Source organism: Canis lupus, chromosome 13 (assembly GCF_011100685.1).
Source record: "Canis lupus familiaris isolate Mischka breed German Shepherd chromosome 13, alternate assembly UU_Cfam_GSD_1.0, whole genome shotgun sequence".
NCBI lineage: Eukaryota > Metazoa > Chordata > Mammalia > Carnivora > Canidae > Canis > Canis lupus.
This window is the reverse complement of record NC_049234.1, coordinates 61,493,790-61,514,034: the sequence shown is the minus strand read 5'-3', so window position 1 is coordinate 61,514,034 and position 20,245 is coordinate 61,493,790. Positions and strand designations below refer to the sequence as shown.

The following is a 20,245-nucleotide window of genomic DNA, read 5'->3' as shown; positions in this document are numbered from 1 at the left end:
TTCAAATTAGCTAAGAAATTGAAACAGCCAAATAGCATGCATTAAGATGGATAATTTTTTAAATACTTAGGTATCCATGTATTAATAAGCTCCCACACATGAAAAGCTGTCAATTATCACAATTATCCTTAATATGCCATGACATTATTATTCAGCTATAGAAAGTCAACAGTGCTAGAAGCCTGAATTTCAGAATACTACCAAGCTATCTTAGAACCAGAGTAAGTTCAATTTCAGCTAGCAGAAAATGAGAAGAACCAGAGTTTGCTGAGACATTTTGGGAATATATCGTGTCCTTAGCCTTTCGTCTTCAAAATAATCAGAAAAATAATTTACCTAGTGTTTACATTACAAAAATGTTATCAGGATCTGAGTCATAGCCATAAGATACTGAAAATTATTTAAAACAAAAGGGCGTTAGCCCTTACATCCCCCAACTCCTTCTGTCTCCCTCCTTCATAATTTCTGCCAACATAGTAAGTTGGAAAATTTTTAAAAAGCTCCCTGTAAGTGCTAATGTGTGTTTTTTAAGTGGTACTAAGCCATTTCCCCAGAAGTAGTCTCAGTGATGGTTGTAGCGGTCAAACAAATTTTAGCTGTGAAATTCCAGACTTTTTGGCCTGCCAAGTCTTTTATTAATTATTCCAATTTAATCATATTATTAATATTATTTCAATATTTCTAGAATCTCTACCAGAAAGACACAAAATTCCCATCAATCATTTTAGGTTTTAAAACATCCTCAATAGTGACCTAAATCAAGTCACTGTTACAGACTGAATTGTGTCCCCTAAAATTTACATACTGAAATCTAACCCTCATTGTGATAGTATTTGGAGATGGGGCTCTGGGAGGTAATTAGGTTTAGATGAGGTCATGAGGGTGGGGCCCTCATGATGGGATTAGCGCCCTTATAAGAAGCACCAGAGACCTTGCTTCTTCTTTTTCTCCACCATGTGAAGATACAATGAGAAGGCTTCCATCTGCAAGCCAAAGCCTTCATTAGGGAACTAAATCACCTAGCACCTTGATCTTGGAATTCTCAGCCTCCAGAATAGTCAGAAATAAACTCCTATTTTTTAAGCCATCCAGTCTATGGTATATTGCTATGGCAACCCTCACAGATTAATACAATAACTAAACAAACTAAATGAGACTCAACTTTTTTACTTTTTTCCTGGACTTTACTTCCCATAGTACCATTTTCCCTATTTCATTTAATCAGGTTTGCATGGTATTCATGAGCCTTTGAAGGGAGGACAGGCTCAGAGAAATACTAATAACCAATTTCACTCACTCTGCCCCAGCTGCATATTACAAGACTGCATGCCCACTAATAAATTCAACTGCAAAGTGCCTGTCCAGTCTCCAAGGGATATTTCACACATACTCATCCTTGTGGCTCCAGCCCCATTGTTGATGACCTCTGTCTGCAAAAGCATTCAGCTCCCAAAGTTCCCTAGGACTCAGGCCCTGAGCACCAAAGCAGCAGTGGTAAAAAAAAAAAAAAAAAAAAAAGAAAGAAAAGAAAAGAAAGAAGAGAGAAGAGAAGAGAAGAGAAAAGAAAAAAAAGAAAAGAAAAGAAAAGAAAGAAGAGAAGAGAAGAGAAGAGAAAAGAAAAAAAAGAAAAGAAAGAAAGAAAAGAAAAGAAAAGAAAAGAAAGAAAAGAAAAGCAAAGAAAGAAGAGAAAGCAAGAGAAAAAAGAAAGAAAGAAAAGAAAAGAAAAGAAAAGAAAAGAAAGAAAAGAAAAGAAAAAAGAAGAAAGTCAGTGACAAAGAGATCTGGATGAAATACCATGACAGACAAATGTGGATTTGTTAAGTCAGTACAGAGTTCATTGTGTTATCTGGCCTCTGCTTAAGTCCTAAATTATGTCTTTGGACACCTACCAGGTATCAGGAAATTTCCAGAAGAAAAGAAAAGGACTCAAGTAAGGAAGAATTCCTGTGACCATGTCCATCTCCTCACATTTACCTACCATGATATTAAGCTTAACAAGTTACCTAATGCCTTATGTGTCTGAATAAGAATTAACTTCTATTCTTGTGTTTAGCTTTTTTCTAGTCTTCTGCTCAGATCAAATCACTTTCTCCAAAAAGCTGACTATACTAGACTTTACTTCAGTCAACCAATAAATTCTTAATAAATTCTTGCCTATTTATTCCAGTTATAATTGAGTTTATAGCACTCTCAACCCAAAGGCTTACATAGCAAATACGAAAAAAAATCAGAAGGATGTATACCAAATGTTAACAATTGTTATCCCTAAATAATGGAATTCTAGATGATTCTTATTTTCCTCATTGTGTTTACGTGTAATTGACAAATTTTCTAAAATTAACATTAACGTCATTATTATAAGGAAAATAAATGAATTATGGTATCTTTATTTGCTAACTCAAGGATAGGCATGTCAAATTAGTGCCAAACACTTCCCTGCAATACTTGAAACTGCAGATTCTCAATTATCTTTCTTAACAAATGTCCAAAACAAAGTCTTCCAGTACTGTCTTTACTGCTGCCCAGGGACTCCAACTGCCTATTCTGAACCATTTAACAGGACTGGCCATGGATCTGAAACCTAGCAGACTGAGGAGCCACACATTTCTAAAGATAATCCCATGGGTGCAAAAGAATGTGGACAGTAGGAAGGGGCTTCATGTAGGTAGCATGGAAAGGTGGGATGCTTTCTCTAAGTAGGAACTCACCCATTAAAATGGTAAAGAATAAGACTACCCAGCAACCTCTTCCTAAAAGACCTCAAAGTTCCTAATGCATGTCACAGCTCTCATCTGTTTTCCTTTAATTTCTTACTCCCTACTTCACTTCTCTTTGCTTTGCCAGAGCTGTCCATGATAAGGTTTATATGATGAATCACTCTGCTTAAGAGTGAACATATCAGCAGTTTCTCCAGGTTCAACTCAGAACAATTAACAGCACAATTTATACCCTGAGGTTTCTAAAGTCAGACCTAATTTTCATCAACATTAGGAAATCTTCAAGATTCTCAAAATAAACTCTACAGACTTGTTCAAGTGCCACTACTTTCTATACAAAAGTAGCTAAATTTATTGTTCCAAAATTAGTATCACAACTACCATGCTAATGCTGTCATTAGATGCCTCCACAAGCAAAGACCTCCTCCCTCCCGCAGACTCTCTTTCAAAATGCGAAAGAATATAAAGGCAGCAAGCCTTAAGGAATCTTTAGGATGTCTGACTTCATCCCAACATTACCAAAAAATCCTATCCATCTTTCCTGGATAGCAATAAAGGGAAAATGTGATTCAGAATATAATCCCATTTTAAAAGGAGAGATCGAAGAATGCAAGAATCAAGGAAACATTACATAGGTGCTGGTTCTTTCTAAAGAAAAAATGGTGACATTCCATCAATGTTCTAAAGATTTTTTTTTTTAAAGATTTTGATAAAACTCTGGACATAATACAGAAATGTTAATAAGATTCTACAACAAGCTTTTCTGCTTTTTTTAAGTCTGCTCTGGGGGATCCCAGGGTGGCTCAGCAGTTTAGCGCCTGCCTTCGGCTCAAGGCGTGATCCTGGAGTCCCAGGATCCCTGCATGGAGCCTGCTTCTCTCTCTGCCTCTCTCTCTCTCTCTTTCTCTCTCTCTCTCTCTGTCTCTCATGAATACATAAATAAAATCTTTAAAAAAAAAAAAGTCTGCTCTGAGTTGAGGATCCAAAATTAGTGGCAACGAGTCCTAACCTGTCTTAATTAAATTCTCAGTAAAGACAAAAATTATTTAACACGTTCTCCAACACCATCCACTTGATATTTCTAGTTTCAGTGTTCTCAGACAACATAATTCTTCATTTACCTGGCTTTATCTACCCAAAAGACCGTAATAGGGAAGTCAACCAGCAACACATGTCCATTGGTCAGCACTGAGCTCAAAATCACACCAGAATCTAAAGGACCACTTGTAAAACCTGAGTTCAACTACTCAGGTTGAGTACTTGTACATTTGTTCAATGTACAAAAATGGCATATTAATGACCAGAGCCTAATTAATGCAAACAACTAAATTTTCATGCTGTTTCATTAAATGCTTTCCCAAAATATCAACAGGGATTTGCTAAATCCACTTTCAATAAACAATAAGATGGAATCAGCTTAGTTTTTGGAACTATTTTAAAATAGAGGAACACTAGCGGGCTTGTTAGGGACTGATTTCCTATGAAGGTGTGGTATGAACAATCTCTGTACTTCACAGGGTAATATCAATAAAAGTAAAGGAATCACCCTTTTCAACAAAATATGTTTTCACTATAATTTTCCCATCTAACATTTCTTAATCCCTTACATAAAGAACCTATACATAACACTTTGAGTCATCTGGGGATAACCTCTGTTATCAGGGGAAGTAAATGAGCGCCACTTCAAAAGAGATTTATTATTAACAGCTTCCTGTTCATAAAAGACAGGCAGAGAATTTAGTCACTTCTAAAACTTGTGGTGAGGTGTAAGGCATGGCTATTCCTTAATTGGATGCAGAATTTCCAATTAATTAAATATCAATCATAAAACTTAAGAGTTTCTTTACCTTCCCAGACCACTCCTTCTTTAGATTAATCACAAATTTGTTTAAGCTGGTTTAGAAATAACATTTGTCAACTTAACACACTTTTCTAGAACTACATAAGTTCAAATTTATCTTTCCTAGAACTATGCTCATAAAATGCTTTAGCAGCCTTCTGAAGCAGAGATTGGGCATTCACCTGAAAACTGTGCAAATCCCTCTGCTGCCTTCCTTATGCAGGAAAAAGCCACTAGCAAACTGGGATCATTGGGATTCAGATATAGAAAGATACAAAGAATGAGAGAGGGAACTCATACGAAGGCAACAGAAGGTGCTGTGGGCCTAAAAAGTGAGAAAAGCCTAAGTACACATGCCAACTCCAGGAAATATAAACACCAAACCTAAAGGGACAGAAGGAAGAATCAATCAAGGTCAAGTTACCAAGTCAGTAGGACCTAAAGGTCAAGGCAAATATTAAATATAAATACTAAAGTTGTTTAATAATGTGAAAATGAACTAAAGAAGTAGTGTTGTTTGGGGGCATGATGGGGAAGTCTTCTCAATAAATTTTAGGAAGGACTCACATAAGATACTAAAGACCCTACAAACCTTGCTGATAGGTTGACATACTCCTTCAAGTGATTAGTGAAATGTCCTCAGCAACTGGTTCTCACAACTTCAGAAGAAATGGATCTTCATAGTTAAGGAGCATTCAGTGTTCAGATGGGGTTTTCTATGCTCTCCTGTCTAGTGATAGCACAGGGAATTTACTCAAGACAACATGACTAAATAAACAGTAATCATGGCTGGAGTCATGGATTCAGAACTGTAAGACCCAGATCCCATGCTCAGCTCCAATTCCATCTGAGCAAATCCCTCTTTGCCCTCTGACTCAGCTTCCTCATCTGGTTGATGTTTAATAACAACCGGAAGAAAGAAGAGATTGCAAAGCACATCCATGGATGGTGGAATTGAATTTTGTTATTCTGGCTTACAAAAACCTGTTCAAGATATGAGACAGTGATATTATAGTAAATGACCTACTAATGTACTATTCATTCTATCACTTTTGATCTCATCTTTTCCTTTGAGAAAGAGTATCAACAGATTTTCAAATGCAAAGATTGGAGGGAAAAAAAACAATCCTGAGCAAATCCCCTTTATGTCTCCTATTATTTAGTCAAAGATGTGTAGTAAGCACTAAGAGTATTTAGATACCAGCTACGTAAAGGAGTTGCAAAATGAATGAAGATATTTATTCTTCCTTTTTCAATGAATTTACCATCAACTGTGGCAACAAAAATAAACCTCTGTGACAGTGACCTACAGTTGGTAAAGGCACATAACCAACTCCAGAGACCTAAGTAAGCACTAAGTACTCAAGATGATTAAAAAGCTGAGATTTTACCGAAAGAAGAATAAAGCATAAGGATGGGGATTTCCAAAGACAGAAAGGGAAAGGCATGCATGATGGCTCACAGATAAAAAGAATGTGTGGTGATACAAGGGTAACTGACTAAGCAATGAATGTGAGAATTTTGTGTAGAGCACAGTCAGTCATACTGACAACCATCTACTTTGTCTCTTCAAGTTGTGCCTGTCTTCAAAGCAAATACACAATCGGCAACCCTAGAGATACCCAATAAATACTTAACAACATCAGTTATCTCAGAGCTGCAGGAAAGCTATGCACACATTAAGACTGTTACCCTAAGATAGGCTCACCCAGTTTCTACTCTTGCCTAAGACAGATTTTTAGGAACTGGGATTCTCTATTACAGTAGAACAAAGTTCATATTAAAATAAAACATGTAGGGGGATCCCTGGGTGGCTCAGCAATTTAGCGCCTGCCTTTGGCCCGGGGTGTGATCTTGGAGTCTCGGGATCGAGTCCCACGTCGGGCTCCCTGCATGGAGCCTGCTTCTCCCTCTGCCTGCGTCTCTGCCTCTGTGTGTCTCTCATGAATAAATAAATAAAATCTTTAAAAATAAATAAATAAATAAATAAATAAATAAATAAATAATAAAACGTAAAATCAGTCCTTAACCAGGTTTCTTAAAAGTCTTAATTTTTCAAGAGCCCAAATATTTTTACAGATTCCACTGTCAGTTTACGTAAAAATAAATTATCATCATTAAACAAACTCTGAAAAATAAATAAATAAGTAAATAAATAAATAAACTCTGAACCTCTGAAATAAACTCTGCCTTGTATACTCAAAAAAAAAGTTGGCCAATGCCCAGTTCTTATAATGTTATATTCATTTAATCCTACTTTAAAACACACCCAAAAATGTCACTAAATAATTACTTGTGATCTTACTAAATGATTCCCTTAAAAAGGATACTGAAAGTCAATTCCTAATTATTTTTCCCTGGCCACTAATATAAAATAGGCCTGAACATTCAAAATTTCATTATTTGGACATTAAATCAATCGACACTAAATTTTCTCCTATAGAGTGATTCATCCAAGTCATATAGATGGTTATGTCCAAGGATTCACTTCAAAAACATCAACTACAATTAAAATAGTTTTGTAATGTTTGTTTGGTATGTCCCACCATGAATGACAATTGGTTAATTTGCCTCTGATTGTGGAATCTAAGTTGAGTAAAAAAAAATGCATCTTTTCACATGCCAAAATCAAACTCCAAAAGTGAGTTTCTTTCCTATCTGGAATCTAGTCCTATTTCAAATGATCAAAGACTTTGAGAGTAATCAGTTGTCTTATAATCTTATATAGGATACAATCACATATTAGCAAACTGGACTACACAAGCACTGCAGTCTTTTCTTCCAAAATTTATATTTCTATCATCCATTATCAAAAGGTTTCATTCTTTTCCCAACTGATCACCACTCACAAGCTGCTTCAAATAGTTACTAAGACAGGGTTTACTGAGGAGTTGTTAGCTTGCTTTCTATTTTTTGTGGCCAAGAATTTTAAACTGTAATATTTGTGTTAGTTTGGGCACTTGATTAGAAATATTACTCAATATGGACATCCATCAGTAAACAGCACCTACTGGGAACATATATTATCTTTTTTAAGAAATACTTCTATACACTCCTATAACCTATTATTATGCCAACATTCAAATGAAACATGTTCCAGGAAGTTACACACATTATCCAAGTCACAGACCCAGTAATGGAAGGATCTAGACTTAGCATGAAGTTGTGGATTTGTCTGACCCTGAAGTCTATACTCTTTTTTACTACAGCATGCTTCCGCTCCATTTCTATGTCTACTCTATTTCAGAACACAGGGCTCCCTTCAAGAACCCATGCTCCATATCTCAAAAACATAACTGGCCATTGACTTGAACTCTTTGAAAGTGAGAGATGTTGAGATCTTGATAACAATGTTTATCTTTTTCTGTAAAGTAACCAAGCACTATATATTACCAAACGCCCTCCAATGAGTGTTAAAATTTTCCTACACTAAGCTTAGGATTGAGCTGTTATTCCTTTACTTTTCAACAAGCCATCCATTCTATTCCTTTTCATTTCTTTTCCTCTGATTGTAAATGGCTTTAAGAGCTGTCTAAATCCATTGCCGAGTTCAAATAACTTAGCCTATAAACTTGTCAGTTTTAACTTTGGAGGTTACAGATCTGTTTAAGAGTCAGAGGACATGCAAACAAACACAAGCAGAGTTTTGTAAAACTGATGCAACTATTTTGGAAAATTATTTTCAAGCTCATCAAACAACTTTCAAAATGTATATTTTTTAAAAAATAAAATAAAAAATAAATAAATAAAAAATATTCATTCCAGGAATAAAACTACCCTAGGGTTTGCATGGGCCTAAGCTACTACGATGGGTGTACACTGAAAAATAAGAATAAAATCAACTAACAGTGCATACACACCCTCATAAAATCTTAGAAGTTTAAAAAAAAAAAGTATCCTATAAAAATTCACTAAGGAACATTATAATTTTTAAGACTGTCAAGGGTCAATAAATGCTTAGAATAATAATGCAATACATTAGCTGAAAAAAAATACCTTTCTACTTTACAGCCCTGTTTAGAGATCTTTAAAAACACATATGACCTGTGTTTTAAAATGGCCTGTACCACTGTGGTGACCAGCTGACCACTCTGCTTTACAGGCCCATTTCCCTAATCTCCGCCATGGTGAAATATGCCAAACAGATGTTTACCGGCACATCTCTTAGCAACATATTTGGTTTCTATTGAAAACATTTGGAGATCTGCATTACAAATGCTTGCAAACAGAGTTCTTTGCTAAGGCCCAGAAAGGTTCAGAGGGAGGATTTTCTTCTCTACTTCAAGTGCAGCAACTGTGTTTCAAAAGCAAGGCTGTTGGAGAATAAATTGAAGCCCAGTAGATGACATTTTGTCAAAACAATCTGCAAACATTTATTTTGCTGCCACAGTTCAGTTGAAAACAGTTCCTACTGAGATACTGACACTGCTATAATGTTGATTCATGCTTTTGTGGCTTCAAAAATTAATAACCGTAACTTTTGTTTTTAAATGGTTTGGAATTGCCAGCAGTATACTACCTCCAACTGGCTCGAAATAAAGCAGTTCATAATTTAACTTGTTCTCAAAAACAGGAAAGCATCTCTTTCTCTGAAGCTTTGGTTCCAAAATGGTTTTTCATGCAACAAAGTAAAGCTAAAGACTGTACCACAGCCCTTCATGCTCAAGAAGCAAGTGAGAGAGAACTTCAGGGTCCTCAGTGATGAAATCTAAAAACTAAGACTTTCAAGGGCTTTATCATCGGATGTGTTCTTTAAGTTCAAAATGCCTATGCTGTGGTCATTAAATCTTCCACAATACAAACCTCTAATGTGCATGTTCTTCCAAACTTTAATCAGAGGAGAAAACTGAGGCACCTACCCAGTGTCAAAATGTCTCTGTAAATCTCCATCCTTAAACTTTAAAGACTCTCATGGATTTCACATTTAAAATTAATAATTCTGTTTTATTATAAAAATATTTCCTTGCAAATATCCAAGTAAAAGTGATGTTTCACATAAATATTATATGCTTATCTACCCAATCCTAGGAGCAACTGGAGCCCACTCTGAAAAGGAAGTCTTCTCTGCCTCTACTAAAGAAGCTCTAAATCAACGCCTGCAGCTTGGCTTTGCAGTGGCTCGACATGTGACAATGATCCGACAAACACAGTCATAACCACATTAACTCTGATAAAGTAATATAATGACATTCAATATCTCTTATCTATTTTTGTTCTCCCAGGAAACTCAGCTCAAGCCAAAGTCCTTAAACAGTTCAATTTCTCAACCTTGGTGAGGTGTGAACTATTAACAGAGTGAGTTGGGACAGGTCAGCTCTGCCTTAATCTATGGTATTTATAAGGAATCTTAAGCTTGATGCAATTGAACATAGAATACAGAGAAAAAACAAAGAATTCCATGGGAAAGGGAGGAACCTAAAAAGTCAGCCAAATTTCCAGTCTCTCAAGATTCAGATAGTCATTGTTTGGCTTGATAATTTTATAAATTCCAAGAAAATCAAACGCACTATTATTTAATATGCTTGACTTATCCAATCTGCCTTAAATAGCATGGATAATTAAGGACTGACAATGAATATGCAAAGTACCTGTAATCTGTGATCCTATCAAGCTACTAATTCATTCACAAATTTGAAATAAGTATCTCTGATGTGCCAGGAACTATGTACACACTATAGTGCTCCGGGTGGGCTCATATCTCGAAAGGGAAAAACTGACATGTAAACAGATAATTATAGTAATTGTGCAAAATGCTTTTGATTTATTCATTCATCTAATAAGCACTCACTAAGCACCTACTGTGAACTGAGCCCCTACTAGGACTATGCTAGGGGCTATAACAGAATAATGTTTTTTTTTTTCCTTAAAGCACTTTGGAAGTCTATATCTCAATGTGGCTGAAGCACAGAGCATGGTAAGAGAAGAGAGAGGAGACTATAAAAATAGATATAAGTCATGAATGGTCCTATATACTTTGATAAAGCATTTAGACTTTATCCTATGGTGCCAATAGGGAAGTACTGAGAGCCCCAAGCAGGAAGTGGCAAGAGCAGGTGTGTATTTTAGAAAGCTGTGTAGGCAATGCCATAGTTTGTGGGGGCAAGAAGGGAGGGTATTCAGCAGTTCTTACCACGATGAAGACATCTGTAGCGCTGTGATTGGTAGTTGTAAACACCTATTCAAGTGGACTGCTCTTTGCAGCTCAGCATCTGGGTGTTCTTGGCCGCACACATGTTGAGAATGTAGCTTCCTGCTGTTGATCTCCAACCGTCCGTGGCAAGGCTACCTTCCCTCAAAGGTGCACTCAGCACTCAGCATTTCTTCTGCAACTCCGTTCATAAATGCACCACTTTCAGTTATTAGGCAACATCTTACAAGATTACCTTATTTTCATGTATACTCTTCACCTACCTAAAAAAAAAACTGTGGCAAATCTAAATATATAGCATTTCCTGCTATAGTCCAGCATCCAGTGGTATTGCTTCTGATGTCAATGAGTTTAGGAAGGTAATCCAGAGCTAAGACTTCCATTTTCTTAGCTACTTTTCATTCTACATTCACCACTGTTAACCCTTGATAATCAGTTATACTGAAGTATCTTTAAGTGGTTTTTCCAACTGTTGCAAGGAAAATTTAAGGCAGGCCTTTAGCCAGACAACACCTGAGCTGTATTTTTCAATCTTGATCATCAGATTCACCTGAGATTATTCAAAATATAGATTACGAGGTTCCTGAGTCTCAGTAGATCTGAAGGAAGAGGGGTGAGTCAGGAATCTGTCTTTTTAAGAGAAACCCTAGGTGAGGTGAGGTTAAGAATTAGGCTGGTTTGGTAAACCCTAGATTGAAGCTACTCTAATGAGTTCCTTATAATTAAAACAGTATTAAGCACATATTTTTTATCTTAAATACTTTAACGAAACTTAGGCAATCACTTTAAGTAATTGCCACCCATTTAATGTTTACTGAAACAGTTTACAACTAATTCACATGCCATTTTCCAAACGCTTCAGGCTTACTTGGCTTTCCTGCTGTGCCTTAAACAGTTTGTTAACCATTAATAAAGAGTGAAGAAAAATCCAAATCTGGAGGTCATTTTAACAGTAAAAGGGGCCGCCAAGAAACATGACTTGTAATTAGCAAAATACATGCGAGTTCCTTGTGGCGTTAACCAGAAACTTATGATCAGAGCTTTACAGCAAGAACAGGCCATGAATAAGCAACCTGTTTCCTAAAATAAGTCACCTTCTCTTTTTGTCCTCTGTCAATCAGAAAATATACAGAAAAGGTACTATTTTAGCAATTAACAATGAGTATTTGTGGAACAGCATTATTGATAAACTCAGGGCAAAGATATATATAAATGAAAAATACAAACTGATAATCTAGTTAAGTGGTTACTACTCTTTATGTGTAGTCCTCATTCTAAATTCTCTGCATTTGATTTTTTCCCATTTAATAATGCCAAGACCATATTATGTAGATTTTTTTAGCTGAGGAAACTGAGGCACAGAGAAGTAAACCTGTCCAAGGTCAAAGACTGTTGGTGGCAGAGATGGGAACTGAAACTGAGAAGTCTAACTTCAGAGCCTCTGCTCTGACACTGAGGGACGTACAGACTTGAGCTGTGTTTGTCAGAAATAGAATAGCCATTGACCAAAAACACAGGAAGGATCTTCAAAACAAGTCAGGCTTATAACTCAGTATCCAATCCACTAGTGAGGGCCTACTATGTAGGAAGGCACTGCACTTGCGCTCCATGCTTTGGGAAATATTAACATAAAGATGAATAAGACAAAGTCCCTTCTCATCTTCACTGCTTATTCAACTGTCATCTTTCACGAGCCCTTCCCTGACTCCAAAGAGACTTCATCAATGTCTTCTGTAAGTACCCACAGGACTCTGTGTATGTCTCTCAAGCACTAGTGTGTCACTTTTCACACTGCATTACAATGAAATCCTCATATGTCTGCCTATTCTTCCAAGATATTCTAAGTTCCATGACGCATTCTGGGAACAGAGAGCAAGTCTCAGCTCCTCGTGCAGTACCTAGCTTCCTAGTAGTGCCTCAGCACACTTCTGTCTCTCAACAGATGTTTCATGAATGAGTGAACAAATGAAACACAGAGAGAGGGATGCAGAAGTGAAATAACTTGCTCTATGATTCACAGTACACTTGTGGCAAAGATGAGAAAACAGTTTGTATACCCCAGCCCCACCTAGTCAAAAGTTCTAATATACTACCTGCATCTTCTCTTTGGCTAAAACTGCATGATTTCACACTTTACCATACATTATGAAACGTAAAATTGTGTTCCCATTTCATCTTTATGCTTCATCTCTCATTTGACATAGTAAATCATTGTCGGCAGGGCGACTGCATACTTCAATTTCTGTTGTTAGACCATTTTCAGTGTATGCATATCTGCAATTTAATTTTCAGAAGAGTATGCTGAAGAAACCCATTCTAAAACTGAAAGTTTAGAAAGGTCAAGTCACTTGTCCAAGGTTACACAGCTAGTAAGAGACACACCAAGACTTAAATCTAACTCCAAATCCCACACTAATAACCACTGTACTATTTTTGTGCTCTCAGAGATCCAAATATCACCCCCACCTTCTACCAGAATGTGACCTTGAGGAATTTATTTAACTTTTCTGAGACTCATTTTTTCCTGACTGTATTAGATAGAATTAACATATAAGATTGTGTAAGTTCAAGGTACAAAATGTAATCATTTGATATCAGTACACATTTTGAAATGATTATCACAATTAGGCTAGTTAACACCTCTATCACTTCACATAATTACCGTGTGTGTGTGTGGGGGGGGGGGGGGGGGGGGAGAATAATTAGGATTTACTCTTTTAGCACCTTTCAAGTATATAATATAGTATTGTTAACTATAGTCATCATGCTGTACATCAGATCCCCAGAATTTATTCATCCTCTTATAACTGCAAGTTTGTACCCTTTGACCAACATCTCCCCATTCTCCACATCCCAGCTCCTAATAACCACCATTCTACTCTCTATTTCTATGAGTTCATGAGCCTCATTTTTATCATCTGTGAACTTGAAAGAGAACTCATAGGAATGATAAAAGGATTAAATGAGATAATAAATATAAACTGTCAGTCACACGGCAGGTAGTCAATAACTAAGTATTGATGGCCCATTAACTAATAACCAGATTTGACTAATGGTTCAGCACATTTGTTAACAATCAATTTAGATAATAATACTTCTATGAAATGCTGTGCTATAAAGACAACTATGTTGGAATTTCTCTCCTGACTAGGAGTTCTGGAGTGTTCCACAAAATTAAAAAGATAAACAGAAGATTCCACAATGAAAAGAGATACCTATAGATTAACATTCTTCTAGGAAGTCTTTTTACTATCCTTATTTAAAAAGGACTCTGAAGTACAAAGTTTAAAAACCTGCCCAAGGCCAACTCAGTCATTGGGGAATCTGGAACCAGAGTCTAGTTTCATGTTGTACTCATTTATTCACAGCTGCCTTGCTTCCATACTAAGGTGTGGCTCTTTTTCTAAAAGCAGTTCCAAAATGAAACAGCATTCCTACCCAGTAGAGGAAGGATCCAGAGGACTTAATTTCAGATTCAGGCTCTGCCACATACCAGCTCTGTGAATCAGGCCAAAGTTTCCTCATCGATGGAACAGGGGATGAAACCGCTTTCTCACAGGACCGCTGAGGATTCAATGAGACAATGCACAGGAATGGGCCTAGCATGGAGCCAGGAATATAACACGCACGTGACAGATGTTCATGACAGAATCTGGAGATCACAAGATGCAGCAAAACAAAGTCTTGTTGCCCATTTTCTTACAAGTACTTAAATACAGTGAAGAAGGAAGAAAGGAAGGAAAAGAAAGAGGGGATATAAGGAGAGAGGGACGAAGGTAGAGGGGATGGATAGGAAAGGAAGGTAGAAGATGAAAGGGGGAGGGAAAAACAAGAAAAGGAAATAATAAAACCTATCTTGGATGTTATAACATCAATTGTGTTGAGAAAGAACAAGTAGGCTTCAAAGTCACACACGGCCTTGTGATTCTGATCCTGGATTACAATGGCTAACTATGGCCTTCTGTTTTATTCTCTCTGCTAATAGAGAATTGTGATTCTAACAGCAATTGTGATTCCTAATCAAAGAATCGAAAAGTAGACAGGATGAATCATAAACAGATACTTTTTGTCCATGTATGCTAGAAGAGTTGTTTTCCAGCAGTGGTCTATGGGAAAGACATTAGGAGACAAAAAGCACCTTGAGGTCTGAGCAACAAAGTCACCGGCAAACATTCTGACAGAGAAACAGAGACTTGTCTGAAACACTAATAGGCATATTGCATTGCTCTGAAATAGACCTTCCCATTGTGCAGATGCCATTTGGGCTAAATTTTACTATAAACAATGAATCTGCTTTTCTCTACTCCCAAAGAAGCATTATATGAATAATCGATCTACTGCCCTCCTATTCCATCTTAGCATTTCTCTCTCCTCCCTTCTGCTCAGTCCACAGATTTATACTTATTATGTCCTTCAAGTTCCTGAAATGCATTCACAGGAGATAGTAAAGCAAAGGAAAAGAAGAGCTGATGGAAATTACTTTTAAAAGAAAAAAAGGTGGGATGCCTGGGTGGCTCAGTGGTTGAGCATCTGCCTTTGGCTCAGGTCATGATCTAAGGGTCCTAGGATTGAGTCCAGCAACAGGCTCCCCACAGGGAGCCTGCTTCTCCCTCTGCCTATGTCTCTGCCTGTCTGTGTCTCTCATGAATAAATAAAAGCTTTTAAAAAGAGAGAGAGAGGTGGTCACAGCCTGATTCTTATGCTTTTCTTTTTGACAGATGATAAATCTCATTTATAACAGAATGTATTGCAAACACTGGAAAAATGATTACTGCAAAAAGTGAAAATGCTTAAGGAAACATGATGGAATTGGAAAAGCCATCTAAAATCCATTTACCAAAATCTATGTTTAGGTAGAGTGTATGATGTTTTGCAAATGCAAAACACCTTATTTAGGCCTAACATGGCACCATCCTCCTTTCCCATAAGGTTGCAAACTCCCAATCGTAGTGTTACCTATGGGTCTTACAGGGAAGACCAGGGTACCATCACCACTAAAGGTCACAATCGAAATACAAATGTCCGCTCTAGAAACAGGTTGCTGAAAACTATGCATTCAAGCGGGTGCCTACCTTCCAGAATTTCAGCATACCTGGAGAGGAAGAAACAAACAGCCAAGAGCCCACTATGCAGGTACTACATTTCAAAAAGAGTGAGCTACAAGCAATGCAGTTAGATCCAAGACCCACAGGTCCACTTCCACACATTCCTTTTCCAACAAAATTGGCTGTTTTCATGGATAAGGAGTATCCGTTACCTCCCTACTCTGTGGAAAGAATCAATCACTGCAGTCATAGAGAAGAGGCGTAAAGTCACAGAATTTTAGATCAAGAAGAGACCTTAGGAGTTATACAAAAACAGCATTTTATAAACAAGAAAAAGAGGTTCAGAGACATTAAATGCCCATTTTCAGCAAGTCATTAGCAGAGACCATTTTTTAAATTCATAATTCTCAGCACATAGCTCTTTCTACCACTATAACACACTTTATCAATAATTTGGTTGTTTTGAAGTTTTAGGATATTTCCTTTGCTAAGACGGCGGGGGGGGGGGGGGGGGGGGGGGGGATCACCACCACTCCAAAGCCCAGAAGACTAAATACACAACACCTACAAAATCAAATTATGTGCCTCCTCCTCAAATCTACAATAATCAATGTCATTCCTACCTCAAACTGAAATAAATAGTACCTTATTAAGCTATACTATCTTTTGCTATACCACAAAAGCACCAACCACCAAATACAGAAAATAAAACTGGGAATGTGTCAGACTTATCATAGTAAGTGTAACTCATTTCCTCAGCACCTGTCTCCAAATGCCTAATTTCCTATGACCTAGACAACAGGGAAGCTTGTCAGTGCCAGTTGGCTGAAGTCACATATCCTTCTACCACTTTTCTGCCTCACAGATAACAAAAACTAATCTCTTAACTTGACTAATTCAATGGTTTATTCAAAACCAGAATAAAACTTCTCTTCGGAAATATAAATGATACTCATATTATGAACATCTAGTTTGTGAGACGTTCTGCTTCAAAAAGATGTTATAAAAATAAACATAATAGCTAAACTAATAACGAAAATTAATAAGATTTTACTAAAATTAAACCCCAGATAACATTTTCATCAGAAAAGTTGAGTTTCTAATGAAAACAACAAATAAATTGAATGAGGCCAAAGGATGAAATGAAACTGGCCACTCATCTACAAAACTGGATAGATGAAAACCAAGTCCCAAATGAAAATCAGAAGTCTGTCCAAAAACTGAGAAACACAGAACCTACCCATATCTGAACCCGAACTATTTTCTGTTGACACGTTCTAACCTGAAGATGGCCCCAGTGTCCAACTGAGGAAATAAATTTTCTGGGATGTGAAACTCATCTTAGGAAATTCTGAATCTTCTGTCCAGTACTGTTTTCTGTGTTAAAAAAGGACTCTCACTTCCACTCAAACTAGAAAATTTCTCTGAAAAGCATAATACACATCTAATCATTTATGGTGCATTTGGTGACTCACAAAAAGTATTGTTTTAAAATTTGATAAATGCTACTATTTAAGCATCAATGTAAAAGTAAAACACTATCAACCTTAACAATTAAACTCAATCCTTCAAAATGCAGTTTTTCACCAGGCTGTAAAAGCTAAGCCTTTACTGATATCTGTTCTCTTTCTCCTCCTTTCTCAACCCAAAGTTGCCTGCAGAACTCCAGTACAAAATTAGCACACCTGTGATTTTTCACTCCTTAACAGTAGCCTTTATACAAATATGTCTTTTAACCACCAAAGAAGAGTATATTAAGTTTATAGGTCTTCCCTAAGATGAAACATTCATTACTAATATTTGGGTACACCTGGGTGGCTTAGTGGTTGAGCGTCTGCCTTCGGCTGAGGGCATAATCCCAGGGTCCTGGGATAGAGTCCCGCTTCAGGTTCCCACAGGGAGCCTGCTTCTCCCTCTGCCTATGTCTCTGCTTCTGTGTGTGTCTCTCTCTTGAATAAATAAATAAAATCTTTTTATATTTTTAAGTTAAAAAATAAATAAATATGTCATATATTGGAAATCCACAGGCAAAACATGAATCTTTATTGAAACCTTACCTCTTATGGAAAATTAACACAAAATGGATCATTGTCTTAAATGTAAAATGTAAAACTACAAAACTTCTTTTTCCTTTCAAATTTTTATTTAAAATCTAGTTCAATAACATACAGTATAATATTAGCTTTAGGTATAGAATTTAGTGATTCATTGCTTACATACAATACTCAGTACTCATCACAAGTGCCCTCCTTAATCCCCATCGCCTATTTACCCCAACTCCCTGCCCACCTCCCCTCCAGCAACCCTCAGTTTGTTCTTTATAGTTAAGAGTCTGTTCCCTTGTTTACCTCTCTCCTTTTTTTCTCCAATGTTCATCTGTTTTGTTTCTTAAATCCACATATGAGTAAAGTCATACGATATTGTCTTTCCCTGACTGACTTAATTCATGTAGCATAATGCACTCTAGCTCTACACATATCATTGCAAATGACAAGATTTTATTCTTTTGATGGCTGAGTAATATTCCATTGTATATAAATACCACCTCTTGTTTATCTATTCATCGGTCAATGGACATTTGGATTCTTTCCGTAATCTGGCTACTGTTGATAATGCTGCTATAAACATTGGGGTGCATATATCCCTTCAAATCAGTATTTTTGTATCCTTTAAATACCTAATAGTGCAATTGCTGGATCATAGGGTAGTTCTATTTTTAACTTTATGAGGAACCTCCATACTGTTTTCCAGAGTGGCTGTACCAGTTTGCATTCCACCAACAATACAAGAGGGCTCTCCTTTCCCTGCATCCTAGCCAATACCTGTTGTTTCCTATACTGTTAATTTTAGCCATTTTGTCAGGTGTGAGGTGATATCTCATTGTAGTTTTGATTTGTATTTCCCTGATGATGAGTGATGTTGAGCATATTTTCATATGTCTGTTGGCCATCTGGATGTCTTCTTTGGGAAAAATATTCATGTCTTCTGCCCATTTATCAACTGGATTATTTGGTTTTTGGGTGTTGAGTTTTAGAAGTTCTTTATATATTATGGATACTAAGCCTTTATCAGATATGTCATTTGCAAATATAGGAGACCATTCCAAAGGTTGCCTTTTAGTTTTGCTGATTGTTTCCTTCACTGTGCAGAAGTTTTTATCTTGATGAAGTCCCAAGAGTTTATTTTTGCTTTTGTTCCCTTACCACAGGAGACATACCTAGTAAGAAGTTGTTACAGCCAATGTCAAAGAGATTACTGCCTGTGTTCTCCTCTAGGATTTTGAGGATTTCCTGTCTCACATTTAGGTCTTTCATCCATTTTTAATTTATTTTTGTGTATGGTGTAAGAAAGTGGCCTGATTTTATTCACAAAGTACTTTTAAATACCTTTTCTCATTTAAGACTCACAATTCCCAACTATGATAGAAAAGGGAAATGGAAACAAAGCCTCAGAAGCTGATACTACTATTAAGGGGCAGAAGCAGAACTTGAGCCAGATCTTCTGATTTCAAATACTATGCTCTTTTTACAGTCACAAGAGAAACTAACAAATTGTTAAATTTTACAACTTTGTTTATAAATATACTAAAAAGTATGTATTTGTATATATATGTGCATATCAATATATACATGCACAGTGTATATATGTGCATGTCATATATATATATGTCATATATATACACACACATAGGACAAACCAGACAAGTATATGTAAAGATAAATAATCATCTTCTCCATAAACAACCACACATGAGAAAACAAAAGGAGTAAGCAGTTTTTAACAATTAATGTGTGATATGATTCTGCAAAAAAGGCATATGATGCTGCAAGGGTAGCTCCAGTATCAGGGATAATAATGGGATCAGAAAGCCAAAGGGGCTCAGCATGTCTACCTGAAGACACCACCTCATTCCATGATATTGATGGTTTACAGCACAGGGTCTGTAGCAGCATGCCACCGGGCAAAGCACAGTTAACGTAGATTCTTCAAGGACTCTGTCTGACAGCCAAATCTCTAGCTGAGTTTTACAAGGACCTCTTTGTCTTGGGCCCCCTCCCAACACATGGGAAACCTCACAATGTCTCTTGCCACTGAGTACAACTAAGCTGAGCCACTGGGTATTACACTGGCTCTCAAGGGTGGCCAGCAGTTGAGCCAAGACATATTTCCAATATTTCTCAGTCTTGTAAACAACCTATACTTTGTATGAGCTTGTCCTTTATCTTTAATAAAAGATTAGGGGATATTTTTTGCCAATAATGCTTTAAAATCAAGAACAAAGTAATATCCGATGAAAATAATTTATTTTCTGCCTTTTATTTCCTATCACCCAGTCAATAAGGCAAATTGATATGGCTGTAAAATGACATATCTACAGGGACAGAGTATTTCTCCCTTTTAACCTGAGACAGCAAATTTTTCAAGTATGTGTAGTAAGTGGAGAATTATTTGCAATTAGCAACTCCATGATATGCTAAACATACATAAGTAAGCC

The 20,245-nt window shown here is 36.7% G+C and overlaps 1 protein-coding gene across 6 annotated transcripts in view; it reads right to left on the bottom strand.

Moving 5' to 3' along the window:
- The window catches only part of SLC4A4 (solute carrier family 4 member 4), a 343,382-nt gene that overhangs the window by 218,048 nt on the left and 105,089 nt on the right, over nt 1–20,245 (bottom strand). Inside the window, exon 1 of one of the 6 annotated variants that reach the window (XM_038556295.1) lies at nt 10,688–10,836. The exons of the other annotated variants lie outside the window; for them this stretch is intronic. The gene's annotated coding sequence lies outside the window, so the exon portion shown is untranslated. Of the gene's footprint in view, nt 1–10,687; nt 10,837–20,245 lie in introns of those variants that run through there. 6 annotated transcript variants of the gene reach the window in all.